Source organism: Leptosomus discolor, chromosome Z (assembly GCF_034619465.1).
Source record: "Leptosomus discolor isolate bLepDis1 chromosome Z, bLepDis1.hap2, whole genome shotgun sequence".
NCBI classification, from domain to species: Eukaryota; Metazoa; Chordata; class Aves; order Leptosomiformes; family Leptosomidae; genus Leptosomus; species Leptosomus discolor.
Genome location: NC_141419.1, coordinates 14,161,271 through 14,175,092, shown reverse-complemented (window position 1 = coordinate 14,175,092; position 13,822 = coordinate 14,161,271).

Genomic DNA, 13,822 nt, shown 5'->3' with positions numbered 1-13,822 from the left:
CTTTTATGCTTCTGGAGTGAACTGACAGAGCCATCCTGTCTCAACGTATGAGAACTTTTCATTGTCATATAAAATTAAGTATTCTTTGGTTTATTTTTTTTTCTTTTTTTTAAAATCTTTTTTTCAATAGTTTTTTTTTTTTTTTCCTTTTTTTTTTGCGGTAAGGCCTAGAGATGTGTGATAGAAATTGATATTCATCACAAAAAAAATTTAAAAAAAGGTTGAGGAAAAGACATGTGCTAGTTGCAGTTAAATTTCTGAAAGGTAATATTTTTTATGACTGGTAGAACATGTTTGTGCAAGATGGAAAAGGGCATACTCATCTAAAGAAGACACAAGATCCTCTTTTCTTTTCAGATTGTTAGTGATACAGCAGCCAGAAAACTTGCCTGACACAAGATACTGAGACTCCTACCCACTCTCTGATTCAGATAAAACAGCTGCTTCATCTGGCTTTCTGGTATATCAATTAAATACCTTTACTATTTCCTTCCCCTCAGGGATTCCACTTTTCCAATGAGTAGTCTGGTTCTTATGAGAATTCTGAGAAATCTTCACTTTGTCTCATTTGATTTTATCTCTATTAACAATCAAAACATATTTTCCAGACAGCTGTTGTAGAGGCTGAGGTTTGAGGCTGCACCACATTAGAGGCTCTGCCAAGGCGCAGCAGCAACAGCCCTTTCTCTGAAAGATTCCCTGCTTAAGATTATAGCCAAAACCACAAAGTGAATGGGCAAAAGAAGAAGTAAACCAATAAAATATTTTATGACAGTAAAATTATTTGCAATTATTTTTCTATTTGTGGTATTAATTGATTCGGATACAGGTCTCGGGAAAGAAATAATTCAACAATGGCTTGGGTTGTCTAAATTAAAACCTCCCTCAGCCCTCAGACTGAAATCTGCATCCTCACAGGAAACTCTTAAGGATCATGCAGGTCCCAGAGCACCAGCAACCTCATCTCGTTTGAGTTCAAAATCAGGGCATCTCTCCTTGGAGCGGAAGGTTGCTGCAGTACTGTTTTACCCCACTAGCGGTCAATTGTAATAGTAGTAGTAAAAGTAGTAGTAGTAATAGTAGTTGTTGTTATTAATAGTATTATTATTCCTCTAATGCAAATAAAGATAAATTTAGAAAGCAAAAATGTATTTAAGTATAGGCACATAGAACAAACGTTAAAACAAATGTTTATGTCATCACTGGATTGGCACATTGATCATATTATTTAACAGAATTTGTAATGCATCAGGGCTACAAGTTTCTAATACTATGGATAAATTTTAATAGCATTAAAATATATAAATATTTCACATAAATGTTTTCTTTCTTCCAAGGTTTTTATGTATGTCTCTCTGCTTTTTACTTTTAGGTATTCTGAAGTGCTACCTGAGTGGTGGTTTTGTCACATCAAAAACTTTTTTAATATTCATAATTGAGAGTTTTGTCTCTTAAACAAGAACACTTTAAAGAGCAATTTCCATCCTCCATTTTTCTCAATCTGGAAAAGCTTCCTGTTTAAGTGATTTCCCTACACAAGAACATGAAAGCAGAGAGTATGATCAGTGATATTTCTCTGTGTATTTATTTTTAAATGTGCTGCTCAAGAATTAGAGTTTTCAAAAAGGTATTTTTCTTTCAAGTCCTTTGGTTCCAGTCAGCTAACTAGGCAAGATTAATTACTGCTATGAAATTCAATTATATAAGATGGATGGACATAATATGGAAGCATATTATTTGTCAAATTATTTTTTAATATAAGCAGTCAACTATTTTAGTATCTTGCAAATTAGGGTAGTTTTTACAAATCTTGTATATTCATTCACCAGAGACGTAACGGTGTCTAACATCTATTCAACAGTAAGTTTTTGTAGCTTTGGTAATCAAATGGCCAATATCAGAACACTGTAGCCGTAGAGAAGAAGAACATTAAGTCCCAAAATTCCTCTTTTTGTGATGGGAGGATGAGAGAAAAAAAAGGCAGAAACTGATAAGAGTGGCAAAGGATACACTTTACAAAAACATTTTGATCATTAACCTTTGACAAGTTGTTGATTAAAATCCAGATTTTCGACCTATATATGCATGCAGGTTAGAATGACCCATTTACACTTAGAATTTTTTCTGTGCCAAAACAACTTCTTCAGCCTAGGCAAGGTTTAAATTAACTTCTACAGTCCTCAGATTAATACTAGAATATTGCATCTGAAATACAAAAAAAATTACCACCTTTAAGCCTGAAGAAAATTTACTTTATTTAGAAACAATGATGATCTGAATAAGAAATTCCTTTCATTGGTGAAAAAAAAAATCTGCATGGTTTAGTAAGTTCAGTTTGGATTGCAAACACAGAATTTCTTTGTTAAGTTTTAGAAAATCTGGTGTTCAATGGCTTCAAGTCCTACCCAGAAGTCTTCCCTGTCATCCAAGGCTTTACTCTTTTAGCTGAGTTAACTAAGTTAGTTCCTGCAAAATTCCTCCATCCTTTAGAGCTTTGGGGTTGGGGTTTTTTTTGAGCAAGAGCATGTGACCCTTATTTCTTAGCCCATTTTCCTGTTGAATATGAGACTTCTGGAAGACCATGCTCCGACAGTAAGTCCAACATTTTTCTTTTCAACCATTTCAAATAACTTCTAGAGTCTAGCTCTTTGAAAGATGGATGCATGCCCCAAAACGTTGAGAAGATCAGTTGCCAAATAAAGCCACTTTTGTCTCTCCATGGACAGAAAGACACACATTGTTTAGACAGCAATTGCTTACACTGATGAGAAGATGCAGGATAATCAGAGTACAAGGGTGAGGAGGTCTTTCTCCATGAAAAGAAATACAGAGATACTAGCCCAGGAAGCAGAAGAAGTTCCTTTAAAGTGGAAGACCACAGAAAGTAACTAGACATGTCATCAAATATTGGAAAATGAAAGGGAGGACGTGAACTCTTTTGGAAGAGACTGAAATACTGTGATGTGAAGTAGAAGTATTAATAAATTATTAGAAGGGTGTGACCTGATGGCACTGCAGTGTGACTTTATAGTGGAGGGCAGAGATTATCATGGTTTAAGTGTCATGCAGATATTGCAGTAGATTTTCTCAAAACAAACAAAAAGACCCTACAACACAAGTAGAAAACTAGGCTTAATTAATTTTAATTCTGTTGCTTACCAAGGAACTCTTTTTTTAATTGCTTTTTGATATAGATGCTTTGGAAATGTAAATGTAATACATTAAAAAAATGTATTTATTGGTTGTAGAAAGGGCAAAATAAACATTTCTCTCTGCCTTTATCGACAATAATAAAAGGTGCTATCCATGAACAAATGTTGACATTAACACTTTGATCACTTGCAAGAAACACATTTAGCTAGCAATTTTAAAGACTAAAACTATTACACATAAAGTTGGTGATATCATCTCTAATAAAAATAGTAGATACTACTGTAACAACATAGATGACCAGGATTTACCAGAGTCCATAGTTAGTGTTCTGGTGGAACTTTAAATGCTTTTTATATTCAGTTTGCAGCTTCTTTTTTGGTTTTGTCACTTCTTGTTTCCATCCACTTCAAAAGGTTACCCACTGAGCACATTATTTTAACATGGTATCTCCTCTTTGTATGTTTTTATTGAGAATCATAGAATCATAGAACAGTTTTGGTTGGAAGGGACCTTCAAGATCATTGAGTCCAGCCTTTGTACTAGCTCTATCAACACCACTAAACCATGTCCCCAAGTGCAACATCTACCTGTCTCTTAAACACCTCCAGGAATGGTGACTCCACCACCTTCCTGGGCAGATTGTTCCAGTGCCTGACAACCTTTTCAATAAAGAAATTCTTCCTAATATCCAGCCTGGACCTCCCCTTGTGCAGCTTAAGGCCATTTCCCCTTGTTACTAGGGAGAGCAGACCAACCCGTGCCTCACTATAACTTCCTATCAGGCAGTTGTAGAGAGTGATGAGGTCTCCCCTCAGCCTTTTCTTCTCCAGGTTAAATAGCCCCAGATCCCTCAGCCATTCCTCATATGAGACATGCTCCAAATCCTTTACTAGCTTGGTAGCCCACCTCTGTACCCTCTCCAGCACCTCAATGACCTTCTTGTAGTGGGATGCCCAAAACTGGACACAGTACTCCAGGTGTGGCTTCACCAAAGCTGAGTACAAGGGCACGATCACTTCCGCACTCCTGCTGGCCATGCTGTTTCTGATACAGGCCAGGATGCTGTTGGCCTTCTTGGCCACCTGGGCACACTGCGGGCTCATGTTCAGCTGGCTTTCGACCAGCACCCCCAGGTCCTATTCTGCCAGGCAAGTCTCTAGCCACTCCTCCCCAAGCCTGTAGCGCTGCATGTTGTTGTTGTGACCCAAGGGCCTTCTTGAAACTCATGGAATTGGCCTTGGCCCAGCAATCCAGCCTATCTAGATCCCTCTGTAGAGCTTCCCTACCCTCAAGCAGATCGACACATCTGCCCAGCTTGGTGTCATCTGCAAACTTACTAAGAGTGCACACCATGCCCTCATCCAAATCAGGGAAAAAGGGAAGCTAGAGTATGAAATGCTTTCTTATGAATGAAGGAACAGTTCCTGTAACTTGTTTTCACTGTAGTAATGGGATTAATTCACAAAATCTGAAACTTCATAAACAAGAACACAAAGCCATCATTCCTCAGGAATTTCACTTTATTACACCAAAAATGTACAAAGAGCAGTGTGATTTACAATCCATTTGTAATGCTTTGTAATATTTAATGGCAGCAGTCCAAGTAAACAAACCAAGACAAGAATTCACTTGACAACACCATTTAGTGAGCTGGAGTCATATGGACATTCCTAAGATTTTGAAGAAACATCTTTCGGAGTGTACAATATCATACACATTAGCAATTATTGTGTTTGTTTGCTGTCTGAAAGAACAGCCTTCTCCCATCTTTGATATCTTTGATATATTTGAGTATCTTCAGTATACATTGATTAAAAAATTAAAGTGTTTTGTTTGTTGTTTTGGGGGGTTTTTTTTTGAACTGAAACAGTATTTGTATCTTTAATCTTTTTTTCCTATTACTGAAATTTAAAATACTTTTACAGCTGATTGCAAGAAAGAGATCTGTGTTATTACAAATAATCAAGCAACCCAAACCTCTAAATGAGAGATGTATATCTGAGTAACAAAATGTCAAAACTTCTTCTTGGAATTTAAACACAGGCGATTATTTTTCATTTAAGACCGTGGAAGTTAGCTGGAGTAATGTAGAATAAAAAATGGATTTTGCCTGAGTAATGTACACTGATGTAGTAACTCAGCAAATCAATTTTTCCTACAGTCCTGCACTAAGGTAAAGAATACCCTGACCAGAGAGTGTGTGTTTACTAAAACCTATGATTTGCCAGTCTTTTATTTCTGCTGTTCTTTAAAAGATAGCCTGATTGACTGATTGGTTGATCAATCGATAGTTGATTGATAGCCTCTCTTAACATGCCTGTGTCTTGTCATCTCTTAATCCACACAGAAATGATGAGAACACATGGTGTTAAAATATGTGTGCAGAGCACTCAACCAAATTAAAAAGCAATAGAAACAAACTTACTGTGGGAAACTGTAGTTCATTTCCACTAGACAATGTTGAGGATGCTTGTAACATACAGAGAATATATTAATAAAAGAAAAAGGCATTCTTCAACATCTGCTATAAAACCACATAGCATTATGAAATCTTATATCTTATTTGTTTTAAAATTTAATTAGCATTTGCAAAACAATGCCTGTAGGTTCACATTTATTCTCCTTTATTTTGAGTGGCCAGTATTTTCCCTTTTTCCATGAAACCATCATAGACAGGAACTAAATTTACAGAAAAACAAGATTAAGAAAATATGTTCAATAAAAACTGGATTATTCAGAAGAGGGAGGGGCACTGTGTGATACTTGCTTCCTATGTATGTGTGATATATGCTTCTTATAACTCTAACTTGATAAACTCTCAGTTCTGCTGCATTCCAATGTATCATCAACTCCCAATCCCTACACAAGAATTATTTGTCATTTTAAACACTAATTGTCTTCAACTATGATTAGAAATAAAAGATCCTTCCACAACAACCTACAAAACTCCAGCAATGCTTCATCACGAACACCTCCAACTCAATCAAACCCAATTACTGATGCAACAATTTTTGTGTTCCACCTTAAGAATACTTTACTACAGCTGAAGCAGCAATGGTTGTAAGTTTCTGATAGTTCATTAAAAAAAAAAAAAGAAGAAAAAAAGAACACTTTAACATAACAGCAATTTTCTCCTAGTGTGCTTAAAATTTGGGATTTTTTTTTTTCTTGAATTCTTAAATTAATTTCTAAAGTTCATTTAAAATTATTTGACTTTCACTGTAATTTTTTCTATTTTTTTTTTTTATTTTATGTACATTGAGTTAATTATCTTTAGATTTTCTCAGCTTAGAAAGAGAGAATTCACAATGGCATCTCGTGCAGCGAATTAAGACCTAATTGTTCCTCAATTGCTATGGCTATCCTACTCATGAGTGAAAACATAAGCAAGAAATGCAAGTCATTCCTCCCAGAAGCATGAAGCACCACAAACATTGTAATTGGTTTATGCTGTATAGTTCTCATAAAAAGCTACTAAGAAGATGTAATTGTTTAAAAAATATGATTGCAATCTTTTAGCTTTTAGATGTGTGAAAAGTCATCCTGAATATGGAGAAAATAAATATCTGTGAAGCTCCTGGAAATGATCTGAGATATCCATCTACCTGGCAAAACATTTTCAATGTATCTCTTTAAAAAGGGCAAGAAGGAGGACCTGGGAACTGTAAGCCAGTCAGCCTCACCTGCATCACTGGAAAGGTGATGGAACAGCTCATTCTGGCTGTTACCTGTAGGCCTGTGGAGGAAAGAAGATTATCAGTAGACAGCATGGATTCACCAAGGGGAAATCATGCTTGACCAATCTGAAAGCCTGCTATGATGGCATCGCTGGCTGGGTGAACAAGGGGAAAGCAGTGGATATTATCTGCCTTGAATTCATCAAGGCTTTTGACAATGTCTCCCACCACATCCTCATAGGTAAGCTTAGGAAGTGTGGGATAGATGAATGAACAGTGAGTTGGATTGAGAGCTGGGTGAAGAACAGAGCTCGGAGAGTTGTGATCAATGGTGCTGAGTCCAGCTGGAGGCCTGTAGCTAGTGGTGCTCCCTAGGGTTCAGTACTGGGTCCGGTCTTATTCAGTATATTCATCAATGACCAATGACAAGGGACAGAGTGCACCCTCAGCAAGTTTGCTGATGACACTACACTGGGAGGAGGGGCTGACACGCCAGAAGGCTGTGCTGCCATTTAGTGAGATGTGGACAGGCTGGAGAGATGGATGGAGAGGAACCTAATGAGGTTCAACATGGGCAAGGGGTCCTGCACTTGGGGAGGAATAACCCCATGCACCTGTACAGGCTGGGGACTGAGCTGCTGGAGAGTAGCTCTGCAGAAAAGAACCTGGGAGTCCTGGGGGACAACAAGTGGACGATGAGCCAGTGATGTGTCCTTGTGGCCAAGGAGGCCAACAGCATCCTGAGGTGCATGGAGAAGAGTGTGGCCAGCAGGTGGAGGGAGGTTCTCCTCCCCCTCTACTCTGCCCTGGTGAAGCCACATCTGGAGTGCTGTGTCCAGTTCTGGGCCCCCCACTTCAAGAGGGACAGGGAACTACTGGAGAGATCCAGCGGAGGGCTACAAAGATGATGAGGGGACTGGAGCATCTCCCTTATGAGGAAAGGCTGGGAGACCTGGGGCTCTTTAGCCTGGAGAAGAGAAGACTGAGAGGGGACCTTATCAACACTTATAAATATCTAAAGGGTGGGTGTCAAGAAGACGGGGCCAGGCTCTTTTCAGTGGTGCCCAGTGATAGGACAAGGGGCAACAGGCACAAACTGGAGCACAGGAAGTTCCGCCTGAACATGAGGAAAAACTTCTTTACTCTGAGGGTGACAGAGCACTGAAACAGGCTGCCAGGGAGGCTGTGGAGTGTCCTTCTCTGGAGATATTCAAAATCCATCTGGACATGTTCTTGTGTGACCTGCTCTGGGTGAACCTGCTTTAGCAGGAGGGGTTGGACTAGATGATCTCCAGAGGTGCCTTCCAACTCTGCCTCTTCTGGGATTCTGTCATTCTGTGATACTACAGTGAAGTAGAACAGACTCCCATAATATCTGAAATTCTGAGACACACAGGTGCTAACTGTTTGGAAGCTGTGGCAGGAGCGATAATAAAGGGATTTCAGTCTCCAGGACCCTTTTGCATTCCTTTGCAAGTGCTCAAGCATAGCTCTTAATTAAAATCAACAGGAAGGAAAACTTTAGGTAGTTTTTGTCCCAGTTCCATCATTTAACAAGAATGTCTTTTAGATGAAAATCATTTAGATAGCACTAATAAGTTAACTTCATGTTTTGTTAGGTTACCAAACTACTTATTTATTTGGTGTTTTGAGGAGGTTTGTTGTTGTTTTGTTTGTTTTTTAAGGCAGGATTTCTTCTTCATAGACATTTTACAGAAGATGAGGTCGTGGGTGTTTAGCTTCCTGGCTCAGTCTTTCCCTATTATGTTTCCAGGATAGCATCATACAATTTCCTCCATTATTAACCTGATTACAGACCTACCTTCAAGGACCACAGAGCACCTACAGATAACAACATAACTGACATTCTTTAAATGCACATATTTTAGGTAACATTTATGTAGCCATGTAAATATTTTGTCTTAAAAAAATTAATTTCTCTTCCAGGTCTCTCTCTTTTGTTTTTTTAGGCTTGAAATATATTGTAATATAGCTTTCTAGAGCTAATTCACACCTGATTCACTTGCTTTGCCCCAAAAGTGGGAGTGTTTAATCTGTGTTAAAAGCAGACTGCTCATGCCGAATTCCTCTGCCAGTTCCTTCTGACTAACCTCTAGTAGTCTCTTCCATGATGGAAATTAAGAGACTGCTCCTTCCTCATACCTGACAAACTGTCATGGCCGGATACATGGGAGAAAAGTATGCTAATGCTGCATCTCTTGCATAACTATACATGCATCATGCTCTGTTCCCTCAGGAGGTCTGGAAATGCTGCACTTCGAAGTAGTCTGTATATAGTTTTTCTGTCTAGCTGCTTATTACAAGAATCTGTCTCTAATACAGGTAATTTACAAGAGGAGAACCCTGATTCCAGCAGGTGAGTTGATTCAGTGTTTAGGAAATAAGCTGGAGACAAATGTTAGTAGTGCCAGGCTTCTATGTGATGTTTTATCAGGCACATAATGGGGTAATCGATCAGCACTGCTTGGATGCATGCTAAGGTGCAGTCATTAACTACCTGGGGTACGCCATGGGTGCAAAAAGAAACACCACTTCAAGCCATGCTACTCCTGAGCACAGAGACTGATACATGCTCTCCTGATGCACAGATAGTGTAGTCAAATATGACATATCCCACAGGCCTTTCTAGGAACATCATTTAACCACATGACTTGGGCAAGGCAGCTGCCTCCACATGCTGCTTGTCACACTGCAGTCACTGGAGGCTGTTACAGTGGAAACGACCACATTATGGTGAAGTGCAGAAGTACAAAATAAAGGTCAAAAAGACCAGTGTACTGTAGCACGTTCTCAAATCACCCTGCTCTGGACAAAATAAATGCATCCTCTATGCATCTTTTCTTTTTTTGTAAATGGTGATTATATTGATTCCTGACCAGGAAAAGATCTTTGTGGTGTAATAGATGCATAGGAGACTCTCAGAAGCTACATAAAATGAATTCTCATAGATATGTATTGCAAAAATATTAGGAGGACTGGGGTGATGCAGAAAGAGGAAAAACATTGGAAGTGTTGTCAAATATTGAACTGAAAGTATCATCTAGCAAGTCACATCAAAAGGACCTATATTTCTATTTAATGAGACATTAAATAGAGAGACTAACATTAATCCTCAGTTAGTGGCTTCTTTGAAATAGACTTAATAGATTGAATTTAGAGTGAAACTCATGAATCTTTTGTTATCGCTAGCACAATACTCAGTAGCACAATGCTACTACTCAGGACCATACTTTGACATATGAAGGAAGCTTGTTGCTAAAAGGTTGTCTGTGCTCTTTGAGAGACTTTTATTTTTGCAGAAGAAAATGTTGACAGATTTATGCATTAGTAACAATACCTTTCTTTCTGTCCAAGGTATTTTTAGTTAATGATTTCTAAGATTCATTGTTATGTCTTGTCAAACTGTAGGCAGACAGCATGCTAAACACAATTTCAGAAATGTATAAACAAACAATTAAGGATTTTGTACATTATTTGTTGAACATATGGCAGAAGAGAATGCAACAGTTCTTCATTAACTAAATACTGTTGATAATATGTTGTAAAATATGAAATCTACAAATTTTTCTATTACTTTTAAAAATGGTTGTTTGAAAAAGAAATTTATTAAATGATTTACAAAGAAAAGTGGCTTAAAACATTACATTCTTTGCCTTTTTTTTTTTTTTGGATGCCTCTTCCAAGACTAAAGATTAATCAAGATCAAAAATTTTGTACTAAACTATGAAATAGATGGCGGTCTTGGCACAAAAATGATTTCTCTGTCAGGTCTGGACTGTTTGAGAACAGGATACTGACGCTTTTATTTAGATCATCGTAGTTGTTATGAAATGGAGGAAAGTACTTCCAGTAAAGAGGCTTTGGTACTTCCAGGCCATTCACCATGTTATTGTGTACACTAGATTTGAGCTGATAGTTCTTCATTAGGTTTGCTCATTCTGAAGGATTTTGTTTCTTCTGGGAAAAATACATGAAAGTAGACAAGCAAAAGATAAAATCTTATACAGTGTTTCAAATTGGCCAACTATCCAGTGCTGTTGTAAACTTTGTTATAGATCGTGAAGTTGAATAACAGAGAAACATAAAAACACCTTATTAGTGTAGATGAGACAAGTTGCTACCTGTACATTTTTCTTTCAGGCATTCAGTAATTATTATTTGAAAACATACGTATGAACACAAACTACAGATTCTCACAGTTTACTTTATGTCCAACCTCCAGCCTTCCTTTTCTCTGTGTTTTTTTTTTCTTTTTTTTTTTTTTTCCCCTTAAAAAACCTCAAACCAAACATTATTTAATGGATAAAGAACTTAGTTTTTCTGTGGGACAAAGCAGAACTACTTAGACTTCTCTGATGCAGTAAGAATTAGCAACCTGAAGTACCACTATTTGAAGAGAGAGTTTGGGTGTTTGCCATCAGGGATACTGAAGGAACCATCAAACTTTGCCTCTTCATCTTTTAGACACACAGTTTTGCAGAGATTTACCATATTCTAGTGTAAAAAGAATAGGACACTTCAATCTCTTTGTTTTAATGCTTGGACTTACCCTTTCCCCTTCCCTTTGTCTTTTCCCTTCCCTCCTCAGTTGCACCTTCTAAATTCACATGCTCCCATGGACCATATAAACCACTAAAATGTAAGGCATGTTGACTTTTAGTACAGGAATCCGTTTCACACCATTTATTTTCATAAGTTTTATCATTCCATGTTGTCCTATTTTGCACTTTTCTTCTGGATGACAAAGAAATGGATTCCTTCAAGGAAAGTTAAGCCTTTTAACTTGCTTTTTTCTTATACTGGACTTATGCTTGCCCTAAAAGGAAAGAAAAACAGTTATTACTTTTTACGAGGATATGGCTTAATTGAAAGTGAGTATCTGGAAAATATAAGGCTGTTTATACCATATGAGAGATGCAGCCTAAGTAACTCCTCAACTGCAGAAAAAATTTCAAAAAACACATAAAAGCATCTACGCCCCCTGCAGCTGAAAAAGAGAAAAAAGTCTAAGTCCTTTCAATAAAAGCAGAAATACTGGCTCTGCAGAAGACATTAAAAGATTATGGAAGCTTTTAATAGCAACTAATTAATGCAACCTGGAAACCATTGATAAGAAAAAAACCTGAGAATTTTTCTTAAAATTATCTGTAGAAAAACTTATCAGCTCCTTCCTATCGTTGAATAATTCATTGAGAATCACACTTATTTTCTAAAAGCTACACTTCCATCACTAAGGTTAGAAAACAATTCCCAGGCCTCTAAAAATTCAGAGTGCTTAGATAAGGAAATTTCTTGTCTTCACTGACGTCAGAGTCTAATGAGGCATTACTTTTTCTGTATAAGAAAATATAAACAACAACCACTATTTATATGTGCAGGAAAAGAGCTTGATCTCTAGCTGTAGTCCTAGAAATATTACTTAGCTATCTTTATAGGGAATTACACTTTTCAGTAAAACATTGAGGATCAGGGTCGTTGAAGGGTGCACTCTGAGTGTGAAGGAATTGTTATTAGTGAATTTTGTTTCAGGTTATCTGTAAATGCCTAATATTGTGAAGTTGAATATCAAATACGTTAAAGACTGCTCTTACTCAAGCACATGAAAGAATTGTTCATTAATTTGAGAGTTCAAAATGCAATTTGGGGTTGTTCCTGAGATTTGGGAAAGTAGCACTATATGCATTAGTATTTCTAGTGCCAAACAGTATTTTCTCCTCCTGTTGCCCTGTGGAGGAAGACTTTGGAACAACAGATGCTACTTGCTCTTTGAGACTACAGTAGTCGCTATGGAGCAATTTTATATGTATTTACTGTTTAAGGTGTTTTTACCCCTCTAGGATCTTTAGGATACTTAGCTGATTCACTTGGATAGAAATGATAAAAGATTTAGGTCTGTATTTTCAGTGATGCAGGGTATAATAGAAAAGAATCTTAGTGACAAAACACTATGATTACTTACTTTAAATGTTTTACAATGGTACTATAAGTTGGTTTTCTATTTCTTATTGAACAGAGAGAAGATATGGCAGTCTCTTGCAGCTTCGGTTTGCCATTTGTTCCTTTTTAGATCATATTTTGATAATTAGAAGTAAATTATTGGAGTAGGTTCTTTTTAATAAAAAAAGTCCTCTTTCTTTTTCCCTCTCAAATGATCTTTAGAAATTAGCTATGTGATATCCCAGAGTCCTAACCTCTTTTATATACTGTCATACAGCTTTTGCAATAGATGCTTCCTAACATCTTGACACCTCAGGTCTTGCAGAAAGCTCCGGAGTAGGGATGATGTTATCCAGATACACCTGCTCTGGCTTCTGATTGGAGTAAGCTTTTTAATGCTGTGACGAGCACAAGACCATTTTACTTTTTACACAGGACATCCCACTGTGCCCGATCCAGAAACACACCACTCTAGTTCCCAAACTAAAAGCAATACAGCAACAACAGCACACTGCCTTGCTACGGGTTAAACGATGCAGTGTTCAAGCTAATAAAATACCATTAATTTGGGCTAATGTACACTCCAGAAGAATACATTTATTCACACACAGTGATACCCTGATGTCCTTATACTGATTTTGGGATCTAATGGTATCTTCATGGTAAGGGGTAGAATTAAGTAGTAAAAGCTATGAGGTGTTTTGAAGCAGAAAATCTGATATGGGTCAGAAATCTTTCTTACTGTCATTATGACTGTGGAAATTGAGAACCATCCAATATCCAGTGAATGGCTTTGGAAAACAGTGAGTATATTGTATTAGGATTTCTCTTCCTTTCCGTTTCACTCCCTCCTATGCCTGCAGAAATAGCGGGTAACCAATAAACTTTAATTACTTTCCATGGGAAATGTTAATTAGCCAACTGACTAAGTTCGTAGTGTGCTAAAGTGCATTAAAAAGAATAAGAAATGTTCTCTCTTTCCTTTGACAGTTAGAACTAGATCCAAACTCTCTGGCTTATAGTTACAGATGAAT